This window comes from Cryptomeria japonica, chromosome 3 (genome assembly GCF_030272615.1).
Source record: "Cryptomeria japonica chromosome 3, Sugi_1.0, whole genome shotgun sequence".
Lineage (NCBI taxonomy): Eukaryota > Viridiplantae > Streptophyta > Pinopsida > Cupressales > Cupressaceae > Cryptomeria > Cryptomeria japonica.
In genome coordinates this window covers 527295176-527311796 of record NC_081407.1, presented here as the reverse complement: position 1 = coordinate 527311796, position 16621 = coordinate 527295176, and the positions used below count along the sequence as shown (strand labels likewise).

The window sequence follows — 16621 nt, the reverse complement described above, 5'->3', positions numbered from 1 at the left end:
TGGATGCCAAAGTGCAATTTCATGAATATTATTTTTTGAGCCTTATATTTATCAAAAGTGGCGATATGGATGAAAATGTGCTTAAGTTATAATGTTTTTATGTTGCAAAGTGTGGACCAAGGGAAAAGTTCGAACTTGAAGACTAGGTGGTGGATTTTCATCTTGGGTGCCATATACTTTAAGGAAATGAAATGAAATAAATCGCTAAATGTGAGTGGAATGAAATGACATGTGATTTGGGCGAATTTGGAGGCATTTGCATTTGAATTTGAATATGAATTTGAGCCTTCAAAATCTATAAATGAGAGCATTGGGCTTCTCATTCATTATCTATGAAGAAAATTATAACTAAGTGCTGCCAAAATTTGGAGTGAAGCTTCGGGGAATGCATACCTCCTAGCTACCGCTTGGTTTCTTGCTTGCAATACAACAACTAATTGAGCTTGTGACTGCTCTTCATCCAGAGGAGTAGATTTGAGGAACAATGTTGCAGATTTGTGTGTTAGTTTCAGATATTTTGGAGTTTTTTCTGAGTGTTCATGTTGTTGGTCGCGGTGTGTGCTGAAGCATGTTTTCGTTCGTAGCTCCTTGTGTGTGCGTCAGGTCATTCTAGGTATTCGCTCATTCATCTCCTATGTCATGGACAATTCATCTTGTAAGTTTTCGTTGGTTTTCTTGGAGTATTGAATTTTATTATGCAAGTCGAAGTTTTCTGCTGTAACGCCTTACGTTGGGAGTGCTTTGGGTTGCGTGTTGAGTGTTTGGGGTCATATTGCTGCTGTTTTCCAATTCGTACTTGGTCGCTCAATGCTTGTTGTTGGTTTGGGTGTGTTCTTGGGTGATTTGAGTGGGTTTTGAGTGAGTTAGGAGATTTTTGGTGTGGATTAGTGTTGCTGGTTATGCATTTCCAGCCTGCTGTCATATATATCAGATTTTTGAAAGTTGGATTTTGGGTATGTTTTTTAGAGTGTGAGTAGATTGGGTGGTAAGGTGATGACTGGAGGTGTTGTTGCAGTTGTCAGCTCATAATAAGCACTTGATGATCAAATTTCATATTTATTGTAATGCTGGTTAGTAGTACTAACAGCAGCATTTTGGCTTTGTGCTGTCCCACTGCATAAGTGGAAGAGGCTGGCTTAGCCACCTATCTTAGATTAGTAATATTTCTTATATTCAAAAATCATTGTAATGGATTTGTAAAGCTGATTAGTAGTATTGATAGCTATCTTTCAGATTTCTTATTGGGTTCCCACTGCATAAGTGGAAGAGGTTGGCTTGGCCGCCTATCTTGAGTTTGTAATACTATCCTCCCACTGAACAAGCGGTGGAGTTGATATTAATTTCCATTTCTCGTCCTCCCGCTGCACAAGCAGTTGAGTGATTGCATTCTTCAGTTCTTTGGCTTGTCCTTGGCTAGTTTACCGCCAAGTGATTGCATTGTTTTAATATCCCGCTATATAAGCGGAATGGGCTGGCTTGCCGCCCAAAGATTGTAATCATTTTCAGATATTGGCATCTAATGATCCCCTCGACACTGTATGCTCTCACCCTCCGAGATTGGGCTCTCGGTGATCAAAAAGTGGAGGGTTACTTTCAGCAGCATTTGGTTTTCATTTCCTAACATTAATTAGTGTTGTGTTGAATGTAACTTTGTGAAAAAAATTAACGGGGATATTACAGAATAACTCCCTGGTGCCGTACGACTTCGCGTGCTTGCAATGCCTTCCCTCAAACTTTGTTTGTTGGCAACCTCCAAATCCGTCTCCTTCTACAGCTTATGGCTTCCTTGCTAGTGCTTAGCTTCAGGCTTCTTTCTTACAGTACGGACTTCTCTGATGCCCTTCGCCCAACTCAAAAGTGTATTGTAGCTCAAAAATAAACGCACAATAGATTACACCGACTTCGACAAAAGCAGAATAGGGTGAGGAGCTGTCAGCGCATCTTTTCGCGTGCCATCACCACCGTTTATCCCTGTCGTGTTGTGGTATTTTTCCTTTCACCCTTTTTTAAAAAAAAAACCGCTGCCGTCGTGCTCCTTCAAGCCTTCCTGTGGTGGTTCCACCGTACGGTCTCTTTTTCTTTCTTTATTTATTTTTTCTGTTTCTTTGTTCTCTTTTTTTTTTTGAATTTAATTTCCTAATCTAATTGTCCAGAGAGTCTTCGGCTCGAGTCCTGTGCCACTGGGATCGCCCTTCATCCTTCTCGGTTTGCCTCGCCCGAGAGTCTCCCGCTTTGGTCTCGTGCCTCTCGAGTCGCCTGCTCGGCCTCTCGGGTTCCCCTCCGGATTCTCGGGTGTCCTTCCGACCTCTCGGGTCCCCTGCGCGCTTCTCGTGGTAGGGTTCAATTCGGACCCGTTGATGGCAAGTCTATTTTCAATGGCCATTCGAAGACTTGGAACCATAAATTCTACAGGGACCACGGTCTCCTTCCTGTACATAAGAAGAAGAAGAAGAATAAAGATTTTGAAGGCTGCGACCTTCCACACAGGGTTCCAATCGTTGCCGACACGAATGATCTTGGGATTATCTACGTTAGCGAGGTTTGTCTCCTTCAATTTTACCTCTTGATACTTGATGGGTTCTTCCTTCGGGAACTGGTGTGCAGTGGTGTCACTCACACGAGTGTCTCCCTTCCAATATTCTTTGTATTCCAGCCGGTACACCTCCTCTATTATTTGCTCTGGTTCCTCTACTTCGAGCCTGTAGCTCTGGAACATTTCGTAATCCTCCATCTGCCAGTGGAAGAGCCCGTTCAATGACCCCGTGTCATCCTCAGAGCACTCTCCTAGTTTGAGAATCCCTTCTTTGTTGGGCTCCATGCAGCCCCGTCCTTCGTTCCTCAGGTTGCCTTCTCCTTCACCCTCCGATTCCGAAGATGATGCCAGTTCCTCACTAACCAATTGCATCCCAAGGTCTATGATAAACTTCCTTCCTCCATTCTCCATAGACAGAGTGTTCTTCTTCCAGTTGTGGGTGGCCTTGGCTGCCACTAGCCACCCTCTCCCTAAGATCGCATCATACCCTTTTTTCTTTAGTGGGATTACCACGAAGTCCAGTATGAAGGGTTGCGCCCCGATGGTAACTTGCTAGCCCATCAATGTCCCGATGGGTTTGATTCCATGCTGATCTGCTCCCAATAGATTGAATGTAGATGGCCACAGTGTCGGCTTCCCCAGCTTCCGCTAGGTTTCTTCTGGAAGAACATTCACTCCTGATCCACCATCGACGATGGTATCGGTTAGAATGGTGCCAAGGATACCCATCTCCACAATGGCCGGGTTCCTTCCAGTGTTAACTGCCAGCAGCATGGGGTCTATTGCAGACCCCCCAGGAACATCCGTGCGGTGGTTGGTATTGGTGCGTGGTTGGGAGAGATTATGCGGCAACGCCGTTCGTAATTAAGGCATCGTTTGGAGGAGGTCGTGTACCTTCACAGGCACTTCCAGTTTTAAAATTTGATTTAGTATAGCCTCCTCCACCTCCAGTCGGCTGGAAGTACCCGCCGTACCCTTTGCCTTCACCCTCTCTCGTATCTCTTTCTCAATTTTTTCTCGTGCTTCCTGTACCCTTCGCTTCTCCGTCTCCGGGTCTGGGCACGTTGCTTGTCTGGCTTGGGCGCGGGTTACGACCAGTACTTCCTCTTCTTTGGTTTCCTCGATATTGAGCAAGTTGACGCCAGACTTCGGGCATGTGGCGTCTTCGTGGTCTCTCGATCCCCACCATTTGCACAAATATTGTGTGGCCTCTCCCTTCAGGCAGTCTTGGGCGAAGTGCCCCCACTGGCTGCATGCTCTGCATTGTATCATCGGGTGGCCTTTGGAGTCGCATTGGATCCGGCTCCTTGTATTGTTATTGTTGTTATTGTTGTTTCGTCCTCCCCACCGGTTATCTCGGTAGCCTCCCGATGTTGCATTGTTGTTCGCTTGGGAGCTGCCGGTACCGCCCGATGTAGTTGGTTGTTCCTGCGTAAGCAATACTTGCTGGTTTTGTGTTTTCATGTTGTAGGGGCATTCCCTGGTGGGATGCCCCATCAACTGACATATATCACAATAGGCCTTCTTTGGGCAGGAGCCTTTCGTGTGGCCGTTCGTCTTACATTCCGTGCACCAAAGCTCCCCTTCGTCGGTCTTGCTCGGACCTCCCTTCATAACCTTCAGCTCTTTCATCATCGTCAGCATGTCCTTTCGGAGGGCTTGCACCTTTTTGCTGGACTCGCCATCGCTGCTGCTTCCCTCAAAAAAGTCATCATCTTCGGACGAGCTATCCTTCTTTTTCTTCTTGGATGTCTTGGTCTCGCTCTCGAGATCCATCGCTCTATTATATGCATCTTCGTATGGGGTTGGTGGAACAATTTTCATCTTCTTCCGGATGGAGTGTTTCAGTCCCTCCACAAACCATCTCTTTTTCAACCCATCCGCTGGTTGACTCTCTATTTTCCCCAACAGTTCCTTCAGGTGCCTTCCATAGGCACGAACTGATTCCTTTTGTCCTTGTTTCATACTCTATATCTCTGCCACTATTTCATTATCATCTTGGAGTAGGCGGAACTCCTTCTCGAAGGCTTTCCGCAGCGTGTCCCATGTGGCCACTGTAGTTTTATCAATATCTGAGTACGAGTCGATGGCAACTCCTCGTAATGTCGCTGGAAATTGCCTCGTCCATTTGTCCTGGTCCGTGACACCATTGGCCGTCCATATGGTTTCGCAGGTTCTGCAGTGCCTTACGGGATCCTCCTTCCCATTGCTGGTGAACTTCGGCAGCTTCTGCCTATTGGCCATTGATGGGGGTCATGTCTCTAGAGGTGGTTGTTTCTGTCGTGCACCTGCACCACTCCCACCCGCGCCGATGGTGTTTCCTATTTGAGTGACTGGGGGTACGGTGTTTTGTACCTGCGTGCTTGGTGTGATGGGTCCCAAGAGGGGGTCCTGTCTGCCGTGCGCCTATACCTCCTCCGCACCTACGGTCGTATGGTTGCCCTCTCCTCCGTTCTCACCCTCGTCCGTTGTTCGCTCCCTTCGGTGTTCCTCTGTGCGCGGTGTAAGGGATAAATTCCTGAACTGATCCCGGGTCTCTTCGACCAGATCTCTTCGTAGCCTTGTTTCCTCCAAAAATTCTTCGTAGCTTCACACCATACGGTGTTCTGGCGACACGTAGAAATCTCCTTCGGCTTCTGCTCCTGCACCCTCCGTAACACCTCCTTGGTTCCCTTCGGGCAACCCTTCAGCAGGTCGTCCTTCGGCAAGTTGCCTCAGCCTTCGTCTACGTTCTACTTGTTGTTCCAGAATCAGGGCTCTCTGTGCGGCCTCCCACTCCTCCCTTTGTGCCTTCTTATTTCTATCCTTATTTAATAAGTTGGGCATTAATTCTCGTACATAATGTAGGAGTGTTCTTTATTCTACCCCTGAGGCTCAAGGTTCAAGTTTCCCCTTCGCCTCTTGCCATCATGCTCCGCTTCTCAGCGACAATTGTTTTCTTTGTACTGTCGGAGAACCTGTTGGCGTCGCTCCTCACAGGCAATCTCCTCTAGGCGGGTTCGCTGTGCCAGTGATGCCTGTGCAAGCAACCGGGGGAGGTGGCTCATCAATAGATTCACTGCGGGGCTAACTTCCAGTGCGGTCCACACGGCACTTGTTGGGACTTCAGCCTCCGTGGCCTCTCTTCGGACGTAGGTCTCGATGGCCACCTGAAGCAGAATTGAGAATTCCCTCGTTGCAGTGTCCTCTCCATCGTAGAGTTCCGTTTGTGCGTTGTCGGCCTCTGGGTTAATCTCATCGACGGTTAGGCCCATCGTGTCCGTACGCCATCTGCTCCTTCCTTTCCCGAGTATGTCTAGGCAACGGTGCCAGGTGTTTGCCCCGTGGGGTGTGTTATTAATATTGCATATCAATAGTCAGATGATAACCATAGGATAGAATAGTAACTAGAAACTCAGAGCAATGCTTTCATTAATGCCAAAATGTCTAGTACAATAATCATTCTCCCTCCGTGTATCCAACAACAAGTACAAGAGCATATATAAAGACATGGTCGAGGGTTGCGGTTACCACCCGTGGGGAACCGTCGTGCAACAGACAACTACCCTCGACAACACTAACATACTTAACCAACGTAGCTTAACAAGTAGCACAAGCCCAGTTTATGACCAACAATTTTTAGGCAGCCCATGTAGCCTAAACACCTCACGGAAGAACAAATCAACAACTCGAGCTGCTGTAAATGAGCTAGTGATGGCCAAAAAATGAGCAAATTTTGTCAATCTATCCACCACCACATAGATACAATCCTTCCCACTAGCCTTTGGCAACCCAGTAATGAAATCCATAGAGACACTTTCCCATTTTTGACTGGGAATTGGCAATGGTTGCAATAAACCAGCGGGTGCTGTGTGTTCATCTTTATTCTTCTGACAAGTATGGCATTCCCTAACGTACTTCAAGACATCTCTCTTCAACCCTTTCCAAGAGAATCTCTCTCGGATCTGCTTGTAAGTCTTGAAAAAACCTTGGTGTCCAGCAAGGGGAATGTCATGAAAAGTTTGCAAGACCTTCTCCTTCAACATCGATTCAGGTAGAAGAAGGATCCTTCCCTTATACAAAATCAATCCATCAACCAAACTGTACTTTTCATCATGAAAAGTGCCTTCAACAATGCTGGTTGCAAACTGATTTTTGGCATAATCAGTAAGCAATAGGTCCCTCCCATCAGCAGTAAGCTCACATATAGAGCTTAGATGGGGTCTCCGTGAAAGGGCATCTGCCACTATGTTGTTCTTCCCTTTCACATACTCAATGTCGAAATCATACGCCTGAAGCTTACTAACCCACTTCTGCTGCCTTTCATTCAAATCTTTCTGGTGCATGAAATGCTTAAGACTGTTATGATCAGTCTTAACAACGAACCTACTTCCCACCAGATACTGCCTGAATTTTGCAAGGGCATGCATTATGGCAAGCATCTCCTTGTCATAGATTGAATATAGCCTTTCAGGCCCTCTCAGCTTTCTACTTTCAAAGACAATAGGGTGCTTGTCTTGCATAAGAACTGCACCAACACCTTCCCCTGACGCATGACATTGCAGTTCAGAAGGCTTGGTGAAATCTGGTAAGGCCAAAACTGGGCATGAGCTCATGATTTCCTTAAACTGATCAAACACTGTTTGTGCCTTTGCAGACCACTCAAAGGCTCCTTTCTTAGTGAGATCTGTGAGGGGGGCAGCCAATCGAGAATAACCCTTCACAAACCTTCTGTAAAAACCGCATAGACCCAAGAATCCTTTTAAATGAGTTATATTCTCAGGTGGTGGCCAATCAAGGATAGCTCTAATCTTTTCGGGATCCACCTTCACACCCTTTGCATTGATGATGTGCCCCAAGTAGAGCAACTCCCTCATTCCAAACTCACACTTAGATTCTTTGGCAAACAATGATTCAGACTCTAGAATGCTAAGAATTTCATCTAAGTGTTGCAAGTGCTCCTTCCAAGACTTACTGAAGATGAGAATGTCATCGAAGAATATGAGCACAAACTTCCTCAACTGCTTCTGAAAGATTCTGTTCATGCAGGACTGAAATGTGGTTGGAGCATTAGTCAAACCAAAAGGCATGACTAGAAATTCGAAATGCCCAAAGTGGCATCTGAAAGCAGTCTTCTCCACATCAGAAGCCCTCATTCTGATTTGATGGTAGCCCGATCTGAGATCTATCTTGGAGTAGTACACAGCACCATGCAGCTCATCAATGCTCGGAACGGGGTACCGATTCTTGATGGTTTTCTGATTTAAGGCTCAGTAATCCACGCACATACGCATGGTCCCATCCTTCCTCTTCACCAATACAACAGCCGAAGCAAAGGGGCTCTTGCTTGGCCTAATGTAACCCATGTCTAGGAGCTCCTTAATGGCTTTCTCAATCTCATCCTTCTGCTTCTTTGGGTAACAGTAAGGAGTAATCATGATAGGCTTAGTACCCTCTTCCAACTCAATGATGTGTTCAGTATCGCGCTCAGGCGGCCTACCTGGGGGTGGAGTCTCAAACACCGTGCTCCTCTTTGAAATCAAAGCTTGAATGTCTTCAGGATAGCTTCTCCTTTCTTCAGATGAGTGGGATGGCATGACCATATACTCAGGAGATCTTCTAAGTGGCGGATTTCCAAAGACCTTGCTCTTGTCTGTGATTAGAGTTTGAATATCAGTAGTGTAGCTGCCCTTGTCTTCTAATGGGTTTGATGGCATTAACACACATTCTGCTGCCCACCCTACTTGGTTATGACGGATCAGCCTCTCCATCCTCTTCAAGGATACAATCCGAGGACCCCCACTAGACATTCCTCGCAAAACCACCTTCTTCCCTTCAGTCATGAACTTTAACTCCATGGTTTGCAAGTTAAGAGTGATCTCACCAAGAGATCGCAGCCACTGAATGCCTAGGACCACATCATCGGTCCCTCCAATATTGACAACATAGAAGTCATCCTTGACTTCATAATTACCAAGCTTCATTGACATGTTCGACACCATCCGTTTACAACAAATTGTTGATCCATCAGCCACCATGACCTTGAAGTCTTCAACATCATTAGTGATAAGACCTCTCTTGGCAACAATCCTAGCATCAATGAAGTTGTGAATTGCTCCTGTATCAATTAGAGCAACAAGTCGGTGCTCTCCCAATGCTCCTCAAACTTTGAATGAATCATTCTTGTGGAAGCTAGAGAGTTGGGCAACTATACCCTTATCATCTTGATCACTTTCAGGCCCTTCTAGAGCCTCTTCATACTCACTTTCCTCCGAATCAAGCTGCTGGTCTGAATTTTCAGAATCTGATCCATCAGTTGAATATGCTTCCATTTGCCGAGCATTACCCTTTCCATGGCATCTATGACCCAGAACCCAAGGTTCCTTGCATGAGTAACACAAATTCTTCCTTCGAAGTTCTTGACGGAGGTCATCATCCATCCGGGGAGGGAACTTCTTAGGCTGATTAGAAAATTTCTTCTTGTCTTTACGAAATGGGAAAGGTTTTGACCGAAATTTAGACTTAGGGGCAGCCAACTCCATGCTTCTAGCCTTCTTGATTGCATCAGCCAAGGTGGGCGGGTCAAAGGCTTTTACCCAACCTCTCAATGGTTCTTCAAGTCCTTTAGTGAACATGACCACCAGTCTTTTCTCCGAGATACTACTAACCATAACTGAAAGATTCTGAAATTCAGTTATGAAGGTGTCCACAGAACCCTGCTGTTTGAGTTGTGCTAGCTCTCTAAACTTCACCTTCGGATCGTTGGTATCAAATCTTTCTATCAACTTGGTGGTGAATTCAACATAGGTATGGATCAAGTTGTGACCAAGGGCGATCAACCCATGGTACCACCATTCATGAGCAGCTTCATCTAGGTGCAAGGTGGCGAACTTGATGGCCTCTTCTTCGGGCATGGGTCTCAAGGACAAGTAGTTGTCCAACTTCTGCACCCAAGCTCTAGCCGTGCTCACACTGCTTCCATCAAAGTGTGCTAGAGTGACCTGTTACCTATTTTTCGCTCCTGGCTGAAAAATAGGTTGAGAAATGCTAGCATGAACAAAAGAAGCTAGTGTATACTTTTTCTCTATTTTGGTGTTTTAAAGATGATGTTTCTAAGTACTTTCATTCTGTAACAACAAAGAAAAACATTTCATTGCAAAAGAAAAGTATTTTATTCATATTCAAAATTGCGTCCCACACAAGGAGCCGTGGGACTAGCTACGTACATCCAATGCAGAAAGGAAATATACATATATGTATGCAAGTACACAAGAAAAAATAAGGCATGTCAGAAGTGGAACCAGTCATTGCCTGAATGACTGGAACAGTTGAGAGACGCTCGTCGTAGCCTTTGTCTTGCTGCTCCACCCTGGTCCGTTGATGTTTTCCTTCTGATATCTGCAAAAAGTTGAAACAAACAATGTGTTAGAACATTTTGTTCTAAGCAATAGCTGGCTGCATTTCTGACATATGTACTAATGCACGCATATATATATATGATCCCTACGTACATCAGATGCATATAGCTCGCATCACAAAGGAATCTCCAAAAGGCAAAATCAGATCAAAGGAAAGTCACCATGAATATGCATTTTTGCTAACAGGTTTGTTTCATGTGCAGGAAAGGAAAAATGACAGCTTGCTGTTTATGAAATTCACTAAGATGAGTGGAGACGAATGCGGCTCCCACAAGGGTTGAGCCCAGCTCATGTGAGGAAAATCAAGGTTTAATACAATCAAATCATGTCAGGGCTGGTGATAAAGGGGAGAAGACGTTCAAATTCTAGTCATTATTCCATTTGAAATTAACAGTCTTTATCCTGATTTGAAATTAGCAGGGGTATTCTATACTGATGATTTTGTCAAAACAGGGGGTGGAGTTAAAGTCAGAAAATATTCAGATTGTGGTACTAGTTGCAAAACAATGGCAGCCATTGTTTAAAGATAAAGTCAGATTGATAGGAGATCAGTCACCTGGGCCACACCAGGATGTGGAGTAGAAATTTCAGCAGTCTAATCCTAGAAGGCAGTGGTCAAATCCTACTCTCAGGAGACATTCCAAACCTCAAGAAATTCATTGCAAGGGTGGTAAAACTCCGGAAAACAAGCCACAAAAAGAAAGAGGAATCACTTGCTTGTGACTTGCAGCCTACTATAGTTCAAGGAAAAGATGAGAATCGGTCAACTAGCCTCGAAGTTTGGACTCTCAGCCAAACACGTGGAAGCCCCAAGGAGGATGAAGCCCTGCTCACAAGTTCACTTCAGCCTTATGTGGGTGTGGACAATCAAGAATCAAACCAATTATCAGATTCCAGCTACATGCGAGGTATGATAGTCTACAGTGAGATTGATTTTCCTTGTTTCATACACATGATTACACTAAGAAATACTTGTTAAGATCAGATGACCAATATTGTCTAAGAGAGCTGATTTTAGAAACTAGGAGATTGCCTAATAGGAAGGTCCTACAATTTGATAATGAAATTGGTTTGTCATGGGTACTTCACCATTGTGGGGTTGGTTGGAGGCAAATAAAATAACAGCTAAGGAGATGCAGGTATGTATCAGTTTTATGACAAACTAAGGCAGCTAAGAAAAAGTGTATCTTCCAGCTGGACACCTCATAGACCAGCACTTATGGGGATACAACCTACTCTGGAAAAAGATGCAATTAAGTACAACGAAGACACTTTGAAGAAGCATGCACATGATTCTAATTTTCTGAAAGTGACCAGTAGTCCTTTGCCATCACATGAGCCTTGCATTGAGGACCACTCAAGAATGGATTGATAAGTATGAAGTTAAAGATGAAAATTCAGACTTCTCACAGTCTGATTTTGCATCAGCAGTTGAAAAAGAGCTTGAGGTAAATGATCCTACTCTTTGTTGTGGCGATATTCCCTTGATTGAATATGATGTTGACCTACCTTCAAAACGTGAGTTTTGTGGAAGACAAGTTACGAAGGAAGCTGTTTTTAAATGGCATGATGCTGAAGGCAAGTCAGAACATTTGTTTGAAGATGTTAGTTTTCAAGAATCACATCACTTGGAAGGTCAAATGAGGGTAAACAAAGACATGATTATTGTTGTCCTGGCTCACGTTGGTGACACTCATAAGATGCTGGCAGCTTATTTTTGGAAGACTCTAGGAGGACACAAAAGCCTTGAAGGAGAACTATCTCTTGCATTTTTACAAGTATTCAATGAAGCTTTGGTTGTGATGAAATTAAATTATATACACCTACTTTGGATAGAGATCATTGCCTCTAGCTTGATGAGATATATTTTAATACATTAAGAAGAAAAGAAGATGAATCATCTCTTGCAGCCACACCTGAGGAAGAGGAAAATAAGAAAATAGTAGACGGGATGGAGGATCTTCAAAGAGAAGAGGATTTAGTTTGCAACCATTTTCAGTTAGATACTTCTTTTGGACCAGCCTTTGTTGAAGAGCAGCTTCTTAGTGAAGAAGTTACAATGAAAGCTCAAACTATGATCAAAGATGAAAAGATTGTTTATACTCCTTCTGGGCCATCAACTGATAGTGGTGCATGATGCTGCCCTAAATTCAGAAAATTCAGAAAATTCAGATTTTTCAATCATTGACAACAGTACTTCAGTTGACAACCTGGAGGAGAATGGTTTTGGGTGTGGTACACACTTTGGCAAAACAAAAATCAATGGCGCACCTATGAACATGACAGCCAAGAGGATGGAGGCTTGAATCAAGCTTGAAGCATGTGATTTTCAGTTACAGACATATCTTGGTGCAGCACTAGATGAAGAACCTTCAACAAAGAAGAAAGGAGTGTTTAAGCTCTTGAGGACACTACGGAAAGGTATGACTGCCATTCTAATTTTTTTTGCTTGGCAACAAAAGTCCCTCGCCTTTGCATAATCATGAGGTAGCAGCCACTTCAAAGAGAATAAATGTCGAAGGAGTCTCAGGAAAAAAACCAAAAAATCAAACAAGAGGTTCGAAATAAACAAGGACTTCGTTCTGCTGGCCAGAATGAAATTGCCAATGAAGGTGGGCTAGAAGAAGGCGGCTTTGGTACTAGGAGTTTTTCAAAATTAATAAGACAGAAGTTCACGAGCAGATCAACCAAATCCCTTCCATACTGAGATACACACTTTGGGGAACCCTGAATATTTGCAGGAAGTAACTAAAGCTGGCAATACAAGTAACATCGCCCTGCAAAGTGCAGGAAATGAGTCTATGGAGACAGACAACATAGGAACACAATATGTAGTAGTTTCCGATAGTAGAGATAGTGAGGAGGTTAATGCTAATAATTGGATAGAGGAAGTAACTCCAAGTGTGCCGCATGCAGGTGCATCCAAAGGGACAGTTCAGGAAACATCTCCAGTGATATCTATAATCTCAGATAACACAAACAGAATGTTTGAGCATCAAAACTATTGCAAGGACAAACAGAAAGATGGAAAAACACAGTATTTCGAACTATTTTTCTAATATTTATGATAGAAAGGGGAAAAATAATCCTGCAGTACCAAGGAACGAAGTTTTTCAAAAAAAAAAAAAAAACAACAAATCACATAAGTGGATTTTCTCAGAAAATGCAAGCAAATGCCGAGCAAGTTCGTGCCATGAAATTTTTCAGAAAGACAGAGAGGAAAGCCATACATATTACAAATTTAAAAAGGCATTTTTCTTCCAGAATCGATAAAAAAATGGCGGACCTGTGCAGCATAGCGGATGCAAGGTGAAAGGAGCGCCCAGCAAGCAAGGAAGCCAAGCTTCGAACACCCAGAAAGTACCCAGAAACGCAACAATTTTCACAGCGGCTCCACAAAATGAGCCCGAAACCAGCAAATACGAAGAGAGAAGAGCCGGCCGTAGGAGAAACAGAGGCCCAGCGCTCAAAAATGCGCCCAGAACAGAGAGCAAGTCGACATTTTTCTTCTTCCACGCCCAGCTCAAACCCTAAGCGGCGCCCAGAAGGATGCAGAGCCGTTTCCAGAATTGTCGAAAGACAAAAGTGAAGAGTCAAATGAGCTTTTAGGGTTATTGTTTCCCTAAAATATCTTCACAAAAATCGCCTATGTTTCCTTCGCCTTCTTTCTCCTCTCTTCTATGCCACGCAATATGCATGGAGGCCATGTTGAGGTTCGCATATGCCTCCAAGTGATTTTAATCACTTTAAAAATTTTGTAAAATCTTTGGCTTCCTAAGTGATTTTTTATCACTTTGTCCCCTTGCAATTTTCCTAGCATGTTAACTTTTGAAACTCAAAAATACGCCCTCAAGCATATAAACAAATGTTTTTAAAGTTTTTTCTTTTTATTAAAAAATTTATTATTTTTTGATCAAACATAGGTTTGATATTATTTTTATTTTATATTTAAAAAATAATAAAATATAATAAAAAATTTTATTTATTAAAGTGTTAATCAAACACTTTTTATTAAATATATTTTTTATTACACTTTATTATTTAATAAATAAAAATAATAAAATTGTGTTATTAAAGTGGTTTATTTATTTTATCACTTTAAATAAAACGATTCTATTATTTTTATGTTATTAAGACTTTTAAATATAAATAAAAATAAAGTCAAACAAATGTCTGACCAAATAATAATAAATCTTTTTTTTAAGAAAAAATCACTTTATTAGATATTTTTGTTTGGGCAAAGGGAGGGATATTTTTGCATTTATGAGGGCTTGCAGGCCTGTCAGAGACATTTCAGGAGCTTTTATGTTGCATTTATGAGGTTTTATGTTTGCAGAATGGATGACTTAGCCTTTTGGCTCAGGTTTATCCCTTTGGAGATATTTTTGAGGCCCAAAAAGTAGGGTTTTTGAGTTTGCTCGACCTAAAATGAGGAGGTGGAGTCTTCTTGATAACTTTGGAAAAAGGCATATATACTGGGAGCCTTCATCTTTGTAAGTGTTCTGATTCATTCATCTTGGAGCAGACTGTAATTTTTTAGTTCTCTCTGCAGGAAGGGATGTCTTTGTAACACATTTTCAGGATTTATAAAGCTTGGTGATACCTGTTTGGCAAGGATAATAGCTTGGTTTGCTGCTCTACTTCTCATCTTTCTTTGTTACTGCATCTTCAGGGTTAGTCAGTTCTTTGGTGGTTGGCTTTTGCCCCCCCTTAAAATTTACATCTCCTTTTGATGCCTTATGCAGAAACATATATACTACTTGCAGGTCATAAGCTGTGTTTTAATGATTAATAGTCTTAGGTTGTAAAAAAGGATTTTTTCCATCTTAGGACTGTGATTATCCAGCCTGTTTATGAAACATTGATGCAAGGGTCATGAGTTGTTGGTCAGTGTAAAAAAGAGTTTATTATCATTGTTGTACTGTGTGTCTTTTGCTTAGATAGATTCCAAAAAAGAATACCATCTGGTGCAATCACCTTAGATTCAATTTTTAGTTTTACATTTTCTCCTCCTTACTCTTTTCCCTGAAGAAATTGTTAGTTTAGGTGCAGAATCTGAAAAGAACCAGCTTACTCTGGAGGTTCACTCCATTTTTTAGGCAACCCACAGGCCTAGGAGGGTTCCCATGTGTCACAAGCCTGCTGAGTTGATAGCTTAGCAAACAGGGGTGCAGGTTCAAGTGATAACATGACCTTCCCAAGGGCCTGTTGAAAATCCCTGGGAGTGGAGTAACGATTATCATATCTCCCTTCCCTTCTCTTCTTTTGATTAATGTATTGGTCAATAGACATAGCATTTCGAATCTCTTGGGGTAATGCTGCATACTCCACAAAGCTGGCCCGAATCTCCTCAGCTACAGGAACTTCCACTTCAGGAGGCTATGTTTCCCTTGGAGGGAAAACAGGTTGCAATGGCCTAGTCACTGATCCAACAGGCATTCCATTACCATGGCTGCCATTGTTGCTGCCATCTCCATTACCACCGGAGTTGTTGGAAGTATTGCCATTATTACCACTCATATTCTGATTTGGATCTTGATTATGCCCTCCTCCAGCACTCTGCCTAAAGGTGGCTATCATCTGGGACATCATGTCCATCATAGTGTCAAATTTCTTCTCGATTTTCTCTACAGCCGTAGCTGTTTCACTCTGTCCAAAAAGTCTTTCCCCCATTGAATCTGCTGAGTCCACTGAATCAACTTCCTTATCTCTGTTTCTCAAGACTTCTGTAAAAGTCTCTTCAAGAGGCACTGCAGGAATCTGATACTGCTGGCATCTCTGTTCTCTATTGTAGTAGCAGACGTCTCTGTCACTCATGGAGAACTCTGTTTACCCTGACTTCACAAGCTGGCAGGAAAAACTAGCTCTGATACCACTGTAAAATTCCCTCTTATTTTTTATCAGATTTCAACCACAACAACATTACAATGCACTTGTTAAAGTTAGGAAATATAATTCCAATGCCACTGAAAGGTAACCCTTCCACTTTCTAATCACCAAGAGCCCAATGTGGGAAGGTGAGAGCATACGGTGACAAGGGGTTCATTAGCTTTCTAATCCACTGGAAATTACAATGCAATTACAAAACTGGGCGGCAAGCCGGCCCCTTCCACTTTTTAGTGGGATGAAGAACACAAACTTGGCGGTAAACCAGCCAAGGTAACAAAGCATAATAGAACCAAATCACTCTACCGCTTATCTAGCGGGAGGACTTTTAAATGAAACTATCACCCAACCGCATATCTCAGCGGGAGGACAATATCACTCAACCACTTGCTCAGTGGGAGGACAAAACTGAATTACAAACATACAGGCGGCTAAGCCATCCTCTTCCACTTGTTCAGTGGGAAATACAACATAGAATGAATTGGTCAGTACTACTGAAGCAATTCTTACAATGATAGAAATGTGAAAGGAGATAGAGTGAAGTACATATCTTATGAATTCACTAACACGTTCTAACCAATAATGCTACTTGCTGTTCTGAAATCAAATACAAGGAAAATGCAGAACCAGCCATCCCGAAACCCACTAAATTGCTTGTAACTCACTCAAAACCCCATAGAATCATGCCAAATCAGAAGCAAATGAAGCGTATGACATAAGCAAACAAAACAATACATCGAAACTGCAATTGAAGAGCGCCAACAGCAATGCATGCATCCCAATGCAATTCTGGAAATGGCGTTTT

The 16621-nt window shown here is 43.0% G+C and overlaps 1 protein-coding gene across 1 annotated transcript in view; it reads left to right on the top strand.

The window, feature by feature from the left end:
• The window catches only part of LOC131075073 (ubinuclein-1), a 110701-nt gene that overhangs the window by 81554 nt on the left and 12526 nt on the right, over positions 1-16621 (top strand). The gene's annotated exons all lie outside the window — the stretch shown is intronic.